We start from the raw sequence: 15,844 nt of genomic DNA, 5'->3' as shown, positions 1-15,844 counted from the left end.
ACATAAACCATGAAAAAATGGGTGTTCACCACTACAAAAGGTTTTCTCTCCCCCCACCCCACTCTCCTGCTGGTAATAGTAAGGAGAGAGATTACTTTAGATAAGCTTTTACCAGCAGGAGAGTGGGGTGGGGGGAGAGAAAACCTTTTGTAGTGGCAAAAAGAAAAGGAGGACTTGTGGCACCTTAGAGACTAACCAATTTATTTGAGCATGAGCTTTCGTGAGCTACAGCTCACTTCGGCTGTAGCTCACGAAAGCTCATGCTCAAATAAATTGGTTAGTCTCTAAGGTGCCACAAGTACTCCTTTTCTTTTTGCGAATACAGACTAACACGGCTGTTACTCTGAGACCTTTTGTAGTGGTGAACACCCATTTGTTCATGGTTTGTGTGTATAAAAAGATCTGCTGTATTTTCCACGGTATGCATCCGATGAAGTGAGCTGTAGCTCACGAAAGCTTAGGCTCAAATAAATTGGTTAGTCTCTAAGGTGCCACAAGTCCTCCTTATCCATGCTTACATAATGGATTTCATTTTTAAATTTGGAGAGAGAGAGAGCGAGCATTGTGCAGAGGCAAACCTTCATGTTGAGAATGCTAATCCTAACTTAACAGGGACCTGCTTCATGGTTCCAGCTATCCACAATTCCAGTTTCTACTGTGTCCCCAACACAAGTCCAACTTCTCTCTGTTTTGACTTTCATATGAGTAATCTCATGTACTTTAATGAGACCACTTGCAAGAATAAGGGTATGTCTGTACTCAGAGACTACAGCACTACAGCTGTAGCACTTCAGTGTAGACGCTACCTACGCTGACAGGAGGAGTTCTTCTATTGGCATAATCCAACTCCAGGAGAGACGGTAACTAGGTCAGTAGAAGAATTCTTCCATCGACCTGGTGCTGTCGACATGGGGACTTAGGCTGGCTTAACAACTCCCCTCAGGGGTATGGATTTTTCATGCTTCTGAGCGACCTAGTTTTAAACTGACCTAATTTTCTAGTGTAGAACAGGCTTCAGACTAGTGTCATGCATTGAAAGGACTGGGCCCAATAGCATGAGCAAAGAGATGAATTCAGTCCACCTTATTCAGGAATTGAGGTATGAACTCTCCCTCCTCTCACCAATGTGAAGACTTAAAATATTAAATTTCAATTTTGTTGTCTTGAAAAAACAAAGGAATTTTAAATGAAAAATTGTTGTTGCACCGTTAAGCGTACATAGCTAAAAGAAAAAAGTCAGGAAATACTGTAAGAAACTCAACTTTTGCAGTGTCAATTCCTCTGCTTTGCATGTTTAGTATTTTTATGGCAAAAATGTAACAAACCACCCAGTATAAACTACACATTTCAGGCCCAATTCTGCAACCTTTACATACATAATTCTTATTCTATCCCGTAAGACTTCTCATGAGTGGAAATTGCTCAGGTGAGTGACACTTGCTGAATTGGGCCTTGAACCAGAAAAACAGGGAAGGGAAAAATGGTAAAACTGGCAGCATTTACCTTAAATTAATTTTCACTTTATTTGTGAACTTGAAAAATCTGCTAAAATTAATTTCCCGTGATTTCCAGTAACAGGGCAAGCGGCAATGCTGCACAGCAGGAGTTTGAAACTAATGTAAAACAAATACGCGTCCAGTCTTTTCCCCACTAACATAACCATGTGCTCCAGTAAGCAGTTCTAAAGTGCACACGTACTCGCAGAATTGCTACAGAAAGGTTAACCTCTGAAATCTTAACCCTTTCAACCTTTTTTGTATGCCGTCAATGTTAATATCATATACTGCATAATACACTTGAGTACAATAGTCTTTAAATAAAAAGAAAGTTGATTGGCTTTAGTAGAATAAAAAAAAAGTACATTTCAAAAGAAGAAAGTGCCTTTGCTTCTCCCTTTAAAATATCTTTGGGCCAATTTTTCCTCTTAGTCAAGTGTCTCCTCTGGAGTTACTCTGACTTCAGTAAGTGGAGTTACTCAACTCCAGGTTTACACTGGCATTAACTAGGAGCAGAATCTGAACTCTTATTTCAACCACAACTTCTAGAAACAGTTTTTGCGGAATTTTGTGTAGGGGAAAACATTCAAATGTCTTACTGAAGAGATAGATCTGTTTATCTTTCATATTTTTAACAATTTCCTCTATTATTTTATTTGACTAGCTGTAATTAACTAAAGACATACTGAATGTCAGGACCAGATCAGCAGTGAGATATTTCTATCCAAACGCAGCAACCATCTCCATTAGCAAAGGTAGGCTTTTGGTAGTTTTCTTGATACAAACTTTGTTGTTCATTGGTTTTTCATCCTTATAACGTGCATTAAATGAGGAATGCTGCTATGTGATCAGGAATCATGTGATCATCCATAAATCTTCTGTGGCATGATGAGATTGCCGGTGACAGACATAGATTGAACATCTAGACAGACTGTCTTACGTACCTGGAGATTGAATGCCACCCGGATCAATCTGCCAAAAAACTATGCCCTATAGGATTTTCCTTGATGATGAATTAAAGAGTCTCTCACTGCCTCTTTATTCTCATAGAATCATAGAATATCAGGGTTGGAAGGGACCCCTGAAGGTCATCTAGTCCAACCCCCTGCTCGAAGCAGGACCAATTCCCAGTAAAATCATCCCAGCCAGGGCTTTGTCAAGCCTGACCTTAAAAACCTCTAAGGAAGGAGATTCTACCACCTCCCTAGGTAACGCATTCCAGTGTTTCACCACCCTCTTAGTGAAAAAGTTTTTCCTAATATCCAATCTAAACCTCCCCCACTGCAACTTGAGACCATTACTCCTCGTTCTGTCATCTGCTACCATGGAGAACAGTCTAGAGCCATCCTCTTTGGAACCCCCTTTCAGGTAGTTGAAAGCAGCTATCAAATCCCCCCTCATTCTTCTCTTCTGCAGGCTAAACAATCCCAGCTCCCTCAGCCTCTCCTCATAACTCATGTGTTCTAGACCCCTAATCATTTTTGCTGCCCTTCGCTGGACTCTCTCCAATTTATCCACATCCTTCTTGTAGTGTGGGGCCCAAAACTGGACACAGTACTCCAGATGAGGCCTCACCAATGTCGAATAGAGGGGAACGATCACGTCCCTCGATCTGCTCGCTATGCCCCTACTTATACATCCCAAAATGCCATTGGCCTTCTTGGCAACAAGGGCACACTGCTGACTCATATCCAGCTTCTCGTCCACTGTCACCCCTAGGCCCTTTTCCGCAGAACTGCTGCCTAGCCATTCGGTCCCTAGTCTGTAGCGGTGCATTGGATTCTTCCATCCTAAGTGCAGAACCCTGCATTTATTCTTATTGAACCTCATCAGATTTCTTTTGGCCCAATCCTCCAATTTGTCTAGGTCCTTCTGTATCCTATCCCTCCCCTCCAGCGTATCTACCACTCCTCCCAGTTTAGTATCATCCGCAAATTTGCTGAGAGTGCAATCCACACCATCCTCCAGATCATTTATGAAGATATTGAACAAAACCGGCCCCAGGTCCGACCCTTGGGGCACTCCACTTGACACCGGCTGCCAACTAGACATGGAGCCATTGATCACCACCCGTTGAGCCCGACAATCTAGCCAGCTTTCTACCCACCTTATAGTGCTCCAGTCCATTGTCCCGGGGCTGCTTCCCATGTGGCTCCAGCACCTTCTTCTGCCCTTACCTCAGAGCCTCAGCCTGCAGGCCCTTGCAGCTACCCAGGAGCTCTCTCTAGCTCCCCATGTCCCTGCTTGCAACACTAAGTTGCACCTGGTGCTGGCACTTCTTCCTCCTGCTAGGAGCCTAGTCTTCTCCAGTCAGCTACTGACCTCTGCTCTGCCCTGCAGCCCTTCTTATATGAGCCTGCCGGGCCACGATTAGCTGCTCCTCTCAGCCCTTTTCTAATTGGTGCCTCCAGCGCAGCCTCCGTAGCGCTGCTTTTAACCCCTTTTCTACCAGTGAGGGGCAGCCGTGCCATCACCCCCTCCCTTCCCCCCCCCCACACACAAAGGGGAGCTGACACAGAGTCATCATTGAAATCACCCATCAGGGTGACCCAACAACAGCAGGGGCAAACCCAAAGTATGAAGTTTCTACATGATCCTCCACACCTCAAGGAGGCAGCACAACAGTATGGACAAGGCACTGGATTGGGACACAGGAGACCTGGATTTCTTTACCAGCTCTGCCACCAGCCTGCTCAATAGCCCAGGGCAAGTTACTCCCTCTCTGTGCCTGTTTCCCCTCCCACCTTTTTGTCTATCTATTTAGCCTGGAAGTCCTTTGGGACAGGATCCAACTTTGGGCAGTGCCTAGTACAGTGAGGCCCTGATCACACATGAGGCATCCAGGCACTACTATAATGCAAATAATAAATAAAGGTCAGGAGTTTGTGAGCATGATGCTCTCTCCTCACTTGGGCTCTGCTCCATTCTCGAAACCAGGCAAGATATTTAAATATGAGAATCCTACTGCCATATATTACTTGACAAGACAGCAGAGTCCTTGAATATTACCATAGCCTGACTGTTCACAAGGAACAAAGCAGGCAAGAAGAGCCAGAAGGCCCACATCATGTGACCATGCACACCCACTCACCAAAACACAGCTGGTAGGTTTAACTTTCGTCCAGCTTTGCCAGGGTCCCTTTAAACTTTACTGGTTTTTGTCAGTTTGCGTCACAGAGCTAACATTGTTCTGAAGGGTGTGGTAATGCATTTGTGACATCACAATTCTGTAGCACTGGACAATGGCATCAAACACAGAATTACAATTTTGCTACAGAAGCAAATTTCTGCAATGCCGGTGCGTCGCACTCTGTTTTTCAAAGCTCAGTGAAAAGGACTTTTGTGCCTTCTCTTTACCTAAACAATCACAGAGAGAGGCTAATTGTGAGGAGCTTCTGTGAGAACAAAAGAAGATGATAAATGTATAATAAAAAAGCAGAAGAATGAGACAAAAAAGGAAGGACTCTTTTTCAGGATGTTTCTCCTTCCACAGCCCAGCAAGCACCATCTCAAGGGCTCAGTATTATTGACTCATTGATTTTTATATATCCTCTTTCACAAGACTCAACAAGCTTTATAGAAGTACCAAACATATGCATCTTATATTTGGAGCACTTCACCCATCAAATTGCAGCCACTTCTACAGTGGAACATGGTAAAAATTATAATAGTGCCAGCAACTCTACAATAACTTAGGGAAAAATAATGAAAAGAACCTTTTCCATTTAAATCTTATATCCTATCTCACACTTTCCCCCCTACGTTACCTCAGAAGTAAAAGATGTACGTCAAGAGGCATTGAATATTGCACTTATAAATTTGCTGGACATGGTAAAATTTCTGTCTTAGCTGGAAACTATATTGGGGGAAGAGAAACCATGGAAAATTCCCACATCAAATCCTCTATGTCAGACTGAAATGTGGAATTTAAGCTGTAACCTCTTAGTATCTCATGCAGGAATTACAAACGATAGACTTCACCCTGGTGGATGTAAGTGTAATTATCAAGAATGCATGAATCACTTATGTGTTTTTTGAAAATTGTATCCCATTTGTCTATAAAGAATGAATGCTGAGTTACCTGTGGATAGAGTTAAAATTCCACAGTTGAGCGTGGAGGAATGTGGGGTGTGCATTGTGGCTGGCTCTGTCAGATGTGTAATGGAGTTTGTTGTGAAAGTGAGGAGTCTGAATGTGTTTGGATGGTGAGATACTTGGGTGGTAAGGGTTGTGAAATAAATTTTTTTTTTAAGTGAAATAGCTTTAATATCATTTAGCTAAGGCTGAGCTCCTTTGTAAAGCACTTTGAGATCTATGGATGGAAAGTGCTATATAAGAGTTAGGTGGTAATATTTAATTGGTGATTGTGTTAGTGGGATTTGGTTTTGAGCAACCTTCTCTCCAGGCAAACAAAGACTTTGGCTTGGGGTTACCATTCACAGCAGGGCGACTGAGTCTTGTTTGTTTTTTGTAATCTAATTTGATTGGATTCAGGTTTTGAGCTTTCTCTGGGCTTGGAATAAGCAGGTATCTCTCTAATTTTTGCAACTCAGATTGGAATAAAATTTTTGCATACAGAATTGGTTATGCCTTAGGTCATCATTTGAACACTAACTGGGCAGGTAAGAACACAGTGCTGTACATTTGGTCTGGTATGAAAGTATTAGCAATTTGGGGTGGTGGGAAGTTAATTGCTAAACTAGTATTAAGTTAATTAAATCCATAAGGATTCTTTCTTTAACGTTGCTTATTGCATACTTAAAATAGCACTTACATATTTAAGATTTCTTGGGGACAGATCTCTTTGGAAACTAACTGCAGATACTGGGCCAGGTTGTACCCAGATGCTATGTGGTTTTGCAGGGAGCAAGCACACAGAGCACTCCTCCTGCCATCTTGTACATCTGTGCAGAAGAGTAATTGTTGGTTTTCTCCCTTGAGTGAAGGGACTGATCTGTGTGTGTCCCAGAATACAAGACACCCCCAAAGGAGCAGGAATGAGCTGAGCCAGTGCCAAGTGCATGGGGTAGAGTACGCTGCATTTTCATAGGTGGTGTAGCCACTACTCTTGTGTCCTGGGGAGCTCCGGCAGGAACTGTGTCCCAGTGTGTAGCTGCTGCCTGTAAATGGCATGACTGAGATTGTGGAAGGTCCTCTGTCTTTGACACAGCCTGATCCAAAGCCCTTTGAAACCAATGGGAGTCTTTCCAGTAACTTCCGTGGGCTTTGCATCAAGCCAGTAGTATTGACTTCACCCCGGGTCTGATTCTGCAGTACTTGGGCTATATCTGCCACCCTTTTTTTTTCCTTCTTCAGTGATTTTATGAATAAGTTCAATTTGGCCTGTTTTGAGTGGGCTGTAGTAAAATTCAGAGCGCGAGTCATTCTGACCGCTGCAATTCTTTTACAGACAAAGTATCCCTTTTAATTGCAGGAAAATGCAGTCTGATACCATTCAGTCCAAACAGAATGGGCATTCTTTTAATTGGTGAGGAGGGTTTGTTAGCCTGTAAGCAGCAGTTAATAATATGGAGTGAAGTTGTTTTGAATCAGCTGGCAGAATCACCTTTGCGCAGGCTCCAGCTATCTTAGCTTGGACAGCCTGGTTAAATTGTGCTGTGGGACATACTTCTCCCCTACATGGAGAAGGCTGCTGGCGCTCTCTGTGGAAGGAACATGCTGTCTCAAGAAGAAGGCACAGCAGGATAACAAAAGCTGCAAAGAAAACACAGGTCTCCCCGAAGGCAACAACTTCCACTTTTATATAACAGTCATTAAATATTCTTCTGACACAAGGTAACTTGCCAAACTTAAAAGTTCCTTCTGTGTGCACAGAGTGTGAGGAGGTCATATGAAAGGTACTGAATGTTGTTTATGCCTTTTTCTCTCTCTCAGTAATGGTCTCCTTTTGAGGAACAGTTCAATTTACCCCCTTTGTGACTCATTTCTTTCTACCTTTTCCTTTGGTGGTTCTTTGTAGAACTAAAGTGTGTGTGTGTGGGGGGCGGGGGGGGTGAGGAATCCATTTTTATTTTTCTTCAGTGGGAATAGAAAAGTTGCTATCTAAAGATTTTCTCATGCTCTAACAGGCCTTGAATTAGAAAGAGAGAACCTGAAGTGTAGGAGATTTTACCAGCGACTGGGTGGCAAACAACAAATATTTATTGTGCCAGAAGTAAGGCTTGACAAATTTTTGCCAACAATGGCCAAAAATACCCAGACTTTTGTTAATGATCAGTTCTTGATAGGTTACCATCCATATGTAAGAAGGCCCTGTTCTTGGATCTTGCTGTGGTCCTCAAAAATCTTTCACCGATCATCCATTTGAAGCCTTCACAGTTAGAATTCCTCCCACATAAATTCTCTCCTTCTTGCCATAATTTCAACAAAGAAAATTGAAGTCACAGGTCGTAGTGATAGATACATTGTATTTAAAGATGATTAAGAAGGCAATACTTCCGAGAGTAGATTTATTTGTATTACCTAAAGAGAGATTCACAGTTCCATATGTATTTCAAAATTAGACTCTCCTCAAAGCTCCATCAGTAAGAGTCTGATGAATTGCCTCATTTGGGGGATGAAAGAAGAATACGTAAGTGATACTTCAAAAGAACGGAAGATGTTAAAATCTTGGCAATGGACTTTAAATTTTGTACCAGCAAACTGCACTAAGTATGCACGTTTCTCAGCAGGCTTTTGTGAGACAGCTAGTTGGCTGAATTAGATTAACAAACTTTCAATACTACAAGATATTTTTATGCTGGGTTTTTTTGTTTTTGGGAGGGGGGGGCATATTCTGCAAGAGACTGAGCAGGAGACTATTTAAACTTAATTTTTGTGGCTGCTTTTTGGGCTTCCTAAAAGATTTTAGCAAATGATTATAGGCTATTTCTTCTATAAAACTCTCGTTCTCTGTCTCTAGTATAATAAAGATACCACTCCCTTCCTCTCAGTCTAGGAAATTAGGATACTGTTTCTTAGTCTCATCGTACTGAGGGAACTTGCCTTAAGAAAGATGATGGGGGCTCCAGTAAGATGACTAAGCGCTGATCTTCTCTCAAAGATTCCCATTATAAGACTAAAACTGGTCCATGCTGGAGCCTAAAAAAATACATGATCCTATTTAAAGAAACTGTTACTATTTCTGCCATCAGGACACTATGGTTACTGATATTATTTTAGATGTGCGTGGGAGCAATGATTATCCAAAGCAGGGAAAACAAGAATATTCAAAAAGACTTTGATACAGCTTTGAATTTTAATGCACTGGTTTTATGTGTATGATATGATTATTGGTTGAGAACTTTGCTTTCCGTAAAAATAGACAGAAATAATTTTGACTGTGCCTTTTGGCTACAGATACCTTGAAATCCTATTTGGAAAATTGATTTTGATGCTTTGGGTGAAGGAGTCTGAGTGATTGTAGGTTAAGGGTTTGGCTGAATTCCATTCTCAGGCCATGGGCTAAGCATCTTTATCAACCTTTTAAGAAATTACAGCCCCCTTTCCAAAGAAACTAAACAGTAAATCCAGCACAGCCCTGATTTGATTTGAAAAGATCTCATATATCATTTGATAAGGGAAACAATAGTTGTTAGGGAGGGGATTCCTTAAGGGAGTTAGCCAGCCATGCGATGCTTTTGTTTGTGAACCAGAATATGGATTTTTTTTTTTGCAGATGAAGAATATATACAAAGTAACGAGTGCACCAGGAGAGGACAATATGTAGTCATAATGGCATAAGCAATAGAAATTCAAGGAGCAGTAAAATACACTTGATATTGACAAGATTGAGATTTACTCTTGAGAGAAGACAATTTGACAGATGATCTGAGTGAAGTGTTTAATGATCGTGGTATTTTACACTTGTGTTAAACTATTCATCAGGGAATTTCCAAGTACCTGACAAATGGGACATTGCTTCCATTTTATAGATGGGGAAACTGTGGGCTTAGCTACACTTAAGTTTTGTCACTTCAACTATGCCAACATAGTAGCAGTATAGCTTGCTCCAGTTTAGCTGGGTCTACACTAGGACTTTTACTGGCATAACTGTCAGTTCAAAACAAAAAAAAGCACACCTCTAACCAATGTACCTATGCTGGTAAAACTTGTAGGAGTAGGCCAGCATAAGGCTAAAACAGAATAGGTGACTCATCAATAGGACTCGTTAAGTCCATTAATGGCTATTAGCCAGGATGGGTAAGGAATGGTGTCCCGAGCCTCTGTTTGTCAGAGGGTGAAGATGGATGGCAGGAGAGAGATCACTCGTTAGGTTCACTCCCTCTGGAGCACCTGGCATTGGCCACTGTTGGCAGACAGGATACTGGGCTGGATGGACCTTTGGTCTGACCCAGTATAGCCATTCTTATGTTCTTAGCATACAAGCAGAAGTGGGGAGAACAGCCAGTTTTTATTTATAATATAAGGTTTTGGACAGAGATTTCCTTTATGCTTGTTACAGACAAGAAGTCTGGAGACTACCTGTGAGAGTCTGTCCAGAGGCAGAACAGAGCCGGTAGGCCTGACATGGGAGAAGCTCGGCTCTATCCCACTGATTGACAAGTTTGGACTGGTCTTCAGTTCAATAGAACAGAAGCGAAACTCTCTGATAACAACAGCTGCACCAGGCCATGAAAGTCAGAAGTGCAGAGGGAGAAGGCATGGGATGGAAATTCCCTGACTTTGCTCGATTTAAATGTCTTTACTGTAAGAGAGAAGACCACCCTTGCCCATTAATTGTGCGGGGGCTGGGTTTTGGGAAGGGCTGGGGGTAACGACACTGCAGGGAAGCACCCAGTCAGATGAACCCTTTTGACCTTCCTAACCCACATTCCAATGGCAGTTAAGCTGTCCATTACTAGCACCCTGGTGTATTTCTGGCTGGGAGTGTGGGACGCCAGAGACGCCAGGCTCCCTTTTCAACTGGGTGTTCCTGTCGAAAACTGGATGCCTGGCAGCCCTAATTCTCAAAACTATTCTTCAATTTGTTGTTGGGTTTCTTTGGTTTTGCTCCCCCCACGTTACTGAAATCTGTCAAGATGTCCAGAAAGGTAGGAAAGCAGCCATCAGACTCCAGAGTTTATGCCAATTCTATTCAGTGAATAAGCTGGCAGGATGTTTTCATGTTAGTTTCCTGGCCAGCGGCAGGTTAAAGCTCGTCTCTTTAATGGCCGACGATAGCTTTGGATGTCCACTGAAGATGTCCTTCAACTCTGACCTTTGACTGCAGTGATGGTTTTATTAACACCAATTGGTCCATCTTCTTTCCCCTCCTTGTAAGTTACACTTGAAAACTTGAAATTACGGGGAGGGGGTTGTTTTATCACCTGCAACTGTTGAAGGTTCCCTTTCTCTATTAATTTTCACCTACACCTATTTATCAGCCACATACAGAAAGATCTGACTTTTTACAGAATTCTGCTAACCACCTCTGGGCAGTGTTTGCAGTAACATAGTAGAGATGTCTACGTGCATAACTAAGCTGATGCCTTATTAATTTTACTGTGAAAAAAGCAAAGTGCATGAAGTTACTCCAGATTTACAGTGGTATAAATGGGAATAGTCTGATCCTGAGTGTGTTTCTGATCTTACATTGATTACTCCTTATTTAGACCAGCATTAGTGAGATGTGGATCAGGATCCTGGAGGGCCAGCACAAAAACAATTATTCTTTAGGATACGCACAATGGTGAAAACATTAGACAGTTCCATGTCCATGGGTTAAATATATGATCTTCGGTACAACAATCTTATTTCTCAAAATTGTTTACAGTCAAAACAGCATTGGAATGACATAGCATTAAATGTTATATGATGTTGTAAAGTACACAGGTTCATAAGTCATGTAACGGACCTTGCACAGACTAAACAGCAGGTGAGCTCAGATCATTTGGACATGTGACACTCATAACTATCCAGTTTTAACTCCTATACTTCACTACACTTTTACCTTATCAACATTCATTGGTTGAAGGTTTTGATGATCATATCTAGAAAGTCAGCTTTAGAAACTCCTCACACAAATTATTAAATGGGAAATACAAGTTACCCCTAAGATGAGACAAGAATTCTGTGCCCTGATGGCACAGAAATACCTATTTACTTAGGAAAAGTAACATTTCATTTCATGGAAATGTTGTCATTCACAGTTTGCTGTCAAAATCTATGGCAGTCCTCATTACCTTTGCTATCAGTCCCTCTAGACTACTGAAGACTTATTTGAACTATATATAAATTCATGTATTGCAATACAACACAATAGGGAGATTTAAAGGCACTCTGGTAGCCTTCATTCACAATTCCCTTGCTTTTATTCGTGTGTGTTTCAGTTTTAAAATTCTGAGTAATTTTCATATTGCTGTTTTCATGAAAAATATTTCATCAGCTCTGTAAGTGGGATTTTTACAAATAGAAAGGTTCGTGATTTAAAGACTTATGGCTAATTATGCACCTAATCCAGCCTGTTGTTTACAGTTTAACTGCCCCAAGAGGGTCCCCCCCCCCAGAACACAACAGAAAATAGAATTAGCTGTTTTATGGGGCCTTCAGTTGCTAGAAAAGAAAGTCTAGAACATGCCCGAAGAACATGCAGTGAATGTAAACCTCTCTCTAGGGAAGGTCTACAGAATAAGAGAAAATATATTGGATCATGGTTCATGGGAAATGCAAATAATTTTAGGAATAAATTCACAATTATAGGAACAATAGGGCTGAGATAAAACCACAAATAGGCTTAGAGTACAGACAGAGCAAAACTAAATAAGAGTAACAGAAAATCAAGGATCTGGAGCCTAATAGAACATCATGAATCTTTCCTAGACATCCAAAGAACACTCACAAGTCTCAATGTAGAGAAAACAAAAGCTATTAGGTGCTTTCTTAAATGTAACTAAGCTGGGCCCTTTGCCTAGCATTCTTGCACATATTTTGGACGTTAGACCGAATATCATTCTCAGTTACATGCATATGGCTCACTGATTTGACTTCCATGCAGTTGCATGTGTTTACCAGACTGCAGAATTTGGCTTTAAGAGTCTCTGAGTAACTCCTTTATTTCTCTACTAAACCAAAAGCACCAACACTATCATAAAGACCATTTAAAAAGGGAGGCTCATGATAGCAGAAATGGGCTTTGTTCTCAATTCTGCCAGGGACTCACTATGCAATCTTTGACATAAAAATGGCCATACTGGGTCAGACCAAAGGTCCATCCAGCCCAGTATCCTGTCTGCCAACAGTGGCCAATGCCAGGTGCCCCAGAGAGAGTGAACCTAACAGGTAATGATCAAGTGATCTCTCTCCTGCCATCCATCTCCACCCTCTGACAAACAGAGGCTCGGGACACCATTCCTTACCCATCCTGGCTAATAGCCATTAAAGGACTTAACCTCCTTGAATTTATTCAGTTCTCTTTTAAACCCTGTTCTAGTCCTAGCCTTCACAACCTCCTCAGGCATGGAGTTCCACGGGTTGACTGTGTGCTGAGTGAAGAAGAACTTCCTTTTTGTGTTTTAAACCTGCTGCCCATTAATTTCATTTGGTGGCCCCAAGTTCTTATATTATGGGAACAAGTAAATAACTTTTCCTTATTCACTTTCTCCACACCACTCATGATTTTATACACTTCTATCATATCCCCCCTTAGTCTTCTCTTTTTCAAGCTGAAAAGTCCTAGCCTCTTTAATCTCTCCTCAAATGGGACCTTTTCAAAACCCCTAATCATTTTGGTTGCCCTTTTCTGAACCTTTTCCAATGCCAGTATCTCTCTTCTTTTTTTTTTTTTTTTGAGATGAGGGGACCACATCTGTACATAGTATTCAAGATGTGGGCGTACCATGGATTTATATAAGGGCAATAAGATATTATCTGTCTTATTCTCTATCCCTTTTTTAAATGATTCCTAACATCCCGTTTGCTTTTTTGACTGCCACTGCACACTTCGTGGACGTCTTCAGAGAACTATCCACGATGACTCCAAGATCTTTCTCCTGATTAGTTGTAGCTAAACTAGCCCCCATCATATTGTATGTATAGTTGGGGTTATTTTTTCCCAATGTGCATTACTTTACATTTATCCACATTAAATTTCATTTGCCATTTTGTTGCCCAATCACTTAGTTTTGTGATATCTTTTTGAAGTTCTTCACAGTCTGCTTTGGTCTTAACTATCTTGAGCAGTTTAGTATCATTTGCAAACTTTGCCACCTCACTGTTTACCCCTTTCTCTAAATCATTTATGAATAAGTTGAATAGGATTGGTCCTAGGACTGACCTTTGTTGAACACCACTAATTACCCATCTCCATTCTGAAAATTTAGCATTTATTCCTACCCTTTGTTCCCTGTCTTTTTAACCAGTTCTCAATCCATGAAAGGATCTTCCCTCTTAACCCATGACCACTTACTTTACATAAGAGCCTTTGGTGAGGGACCTTGTCAAAGGCTTTCTGGAAATCCTAAGTACATTGTGTCCACTGGATCTTCCTTGTCCCCTCAAAGAATTCTAATAGATTAGTAAAACATGATCTCCCTTTACAGAAACCATGTTGACTTTTGCGCAACAATTTGTGTTCTTCTTTGTGTCTGACAATTTTATTCTTTAATATTGTTTCAACTAATTTTGCCCAGTACTGACATTAGACTTATTGGTCTGTAATTGCCAGGATCACCTCTAGAGCCCTTCTTAAATATTGGCGTTACATTAGCTATCTTCCAGTCATTGGGTACAGTAGCTGATTTAAAGGACAGGTTACAAACCATAGTTAATAGTTGTGCAATTTCACATTTGAGTTCTTTCAGAACTCTTGGGTGAATGCCATCTGGTCCCGGTGACTTGTTACTGTTAAGTTTCTCAGTTAATTCCAAAACCTCCTCTAGTGACACTTCAATCTGTGACAATTCCTCAGGTTTGTCACCTACAAAAGACGGCTCAGGTTTGGGAATCTCCCTAACATCCTCAGCCGTGAAGACTGAAGCAAAGAATTCATTTAGTTTGTCTGTGATGACTTTATCGTCTTTAAGTGCTCCTTGTGTATCTAGATCATCCAGGGGCCCCACTGGTTGTTTAGCAGGCTTCCTGCTTCTGATGTACTTAAAAAACATTTTGTTATTATCTTTTGAGTTTTTGGCTAGCTGTTCTTCAAACTCCTTTTTGGCTTTTCTTATTATATTTTTACATTTGGCAGTGTTTATGCTCCTTTCTGTTTACCTCACTAGGATTTGACTTCCATTTTTTAAAAGATGCCTTTTTATCTCTCACTGCTTGTTTTACATGGTTGTTAAGCCATGGTGACTCTCTTTTCGTTCTTTTACTGTGTTTTTTAATTTGGGGTGTACATTTAAGTTGAGCCTCTATTATGGTGTCTTTGAAAAGTGTCCATGCAGCTTGCAGAGATTTCACTCTAGTCACTGGACCGTTCAATTTCTGTTTAACTAAATGCCTCATTTTTGCATAGTTCCCCTTTCTGAAATTAAATGCCACAGTGTTGGGCTGTTGAGGTGTTCTTCCCACCACAGGAATACTAAATGTTATGGTCACTATTTCCAAGCGGTCCTGTTATTGTTACCTCTTGGACCAGATCCTGTGCTCCACCCAAGACTAGATCGAGAGTTGCCTCTCCCCTGGTGGGTTCCTGTACCAGCTGCTCCAAGGAGCAGCCATTTAAAGTATTGAGAAATTTTGTGTCTGCATTTCATCCTGAGGTGACATGGACCCAGTCAATATGCGGATAATTGAAATCCCCCGCTATTACTGAGTTCTTTATTTTGATAGCCTCTCTAATCTCTCTTAGCATTTCATCATCACTATCACTGTCCTGGTCAGGTGGTCGGTAATAGATCCCTACTGTTATATTCTTATTAGAGCCTGGGATTACTATCCATAGAGATTCTATGGAGCACGTGGATTCATTTAAGATTTTTATTTCATTTGACTCTACATTTTCTTTCACATATAGTGCCACTTCCGCCCCTGCACGACCTGCTCTGTCCTTCTGATATATTTTGTACCCCGGAATGATTGTGTCCCATTGATTGTCCTCACTCCACCAGGTTTCTTTGATGCCTATTATGTCAATATCCTCCTAACACGAGGCACTCTAGTTCACCCATCTTACTATTTAGACTTCTCGCATTTGTGTACAAGCACTTGTCACTGTTTATTTGTCTGCCCTTTTCTGATGTGTCAGATTCTTTATGTGAATGTTTCTCGTCTGATCTGGCCCATACTTTGACCTCTTCCATCCCCTCCTCCTGACTAAAACCTAGAGAATCTCTCTCAGTAGACTTTCCTCTAAGAGAAGTCTCTGTCCGATCCTCGTGCACCTCTGCAGCAATCGGCTCCCTCCC

The 15,844-nt window shown here is 41.3% G+C and overlaps 1 protein-coding gene across 14 annotated transcripts in view; it reads left to right on the top strand.

The window, feature by feature from the left end:
- Positions 1-15,844, top strand: part of FHIT (fragile histidine triad diadenosine triphosphatase) — a 1,095,796-nt gene that overhangs the window by 250,310 nt on the left and 829,642 nt on the right. The window contains exon 1 of one of the 14 annotated variants that reach the window (XM_078853537.1): positions 1,840-2,251. The exons of the other annotated variants lie outside the window; for them this stretch is intronic. The gene's annotated coding sequence lies outside the window, so the exon portion shown is untranslated. Of the gene's footprint in view, positions 1-1,839; positions 2,252-15,844 lie in introns of those variants that run through there. 14 annotated transcript variants of the gene reach the window in all.

Source organism: Lepidochelys kempii, chromosome 7 (genome assembly GCF_965140285.1).
Source record: "Lepidochelys kempii isolate rLepKem1 chromosome 7, rLepKem1.hap1, whole genome shotgun sequence".
Classification (NCBI taxonomy): Eukaryota; Metazoa; Chordata; order Testudines; family Cheloniidae; genus Lepidochelys; species Lepidochelys kempii.
Note: the sequence above shows the minus strand (reverse complement) of the source record. Positions and strands in the feature narration are given on the sequence as shown.